The 746-nt window shown below is 50.1% G+C and overlaps 2 non-coding genes across 2 annotated transcripts; both read right to left on the bottom strand.

Annotated features, from left to right (window-relative positions):
• Positions 1-116: 116 nt before the first annotated feature.
• Positions 117-235, bottom strand: LOC123179568 (5S ribosomal RNA). Its single transcript, XR_006490462.1, has one exon. It is a non-coding gene; the product is annotated as a 5S ribosomal RNA (ribosomal RNA).
• A 301-nt stretch (positions 236-536) lies between these two features.
• LOC123179569 (5S ribosomal RNA) lies at positions 537-655 on the bottom strand. Its single transcript, XR_006490464.1, has one exon. It is a non-coding gene; the product is annotated as a 5S ribosomal RNA (ribosomal RNA).
• Positions 656-746: the final 91 nt, after the last annotated feature.

Genomic DNA, 746 nt, shown 5'->3' with positions numbered 1-746 from the left:
GTGAATAATGAGCAGCGAGCTAAAACTTACCGTAAACGTGCAAAATAATAAAACGTGCTAAACATACGTCGCGCTCGTGCGTTTTGTTTTGCACGCGGTGCAAAAAAATTAAAAAGGGAATGCAACACGAGGACTTCCCAGGAGGTCACCCATCCTAGTACTACTCTCGCCCAAGCACGCTTAACTTCGGAGCTCTGATGGGATCCGGTGCTTTAGTGCTGGTATGATCGCATCCGACATGTTACCCCCGTCTTCGTCCCTTATGCTTGCCCCTCCCAGCTCCACTACACACACGATTGCACATTCCTTTGGCCGCTCCCGCTCAACTACGGAGACGAGTTTTACCACGGTTCAACTGCACCAGTGCCTATTTACCATGGTTTCGACCCCTTTCAGAACACGCTTGCCGCCGCTAGACGCTTGAATAATGAGCAGCGAGCTAAAAATTACCGTAAACGTGCAAAATAATAAAACGTGCTAAACATACGTCGCGCTCGTGCGTTTTGTTTTGCACGCGGTGCAAAAAAATTAAAAAGGGAATGCAACACAAGGACTTCCCAAGAGGTCACCCATCCTAGTACTACTCTCGCCCAAGCACGCTTAACTTCGGAGCTCTGATGGGATCCGGTGCTTTAGTGCTGGTATGATCGCATCCGACGTGTTACCCCCGTCTTCGTCCCTTATGCTTGCCCCTCCCAGCTCCACTACACACACGATTGCACATTCCTTTGGCCGCTCCCGCTCAA

This window comes from Triticum aestivum, unplaced genomic scaffold, assembly GCF_018294505.1.
Source record: "Triticum aestivum cultivar Chinese Spring unplaced genomic scaffold, IWGSC CS RefSeq v2.1 scaffold5031, whole genome shotgun sequence".
NCBI classification, from domain to species: domain Eukaryota; kingdom Viridiplantae; phylum Streptophyta; class Magnoliopsida; order Poales; family Poaceae; genus Triticum; species Triticum aestivum.
The sequence above is the reverse complement of the archived record's forward strand: the minus strand, read 5'-3'. Positions and strand labels throughout refer to the sequence as shown.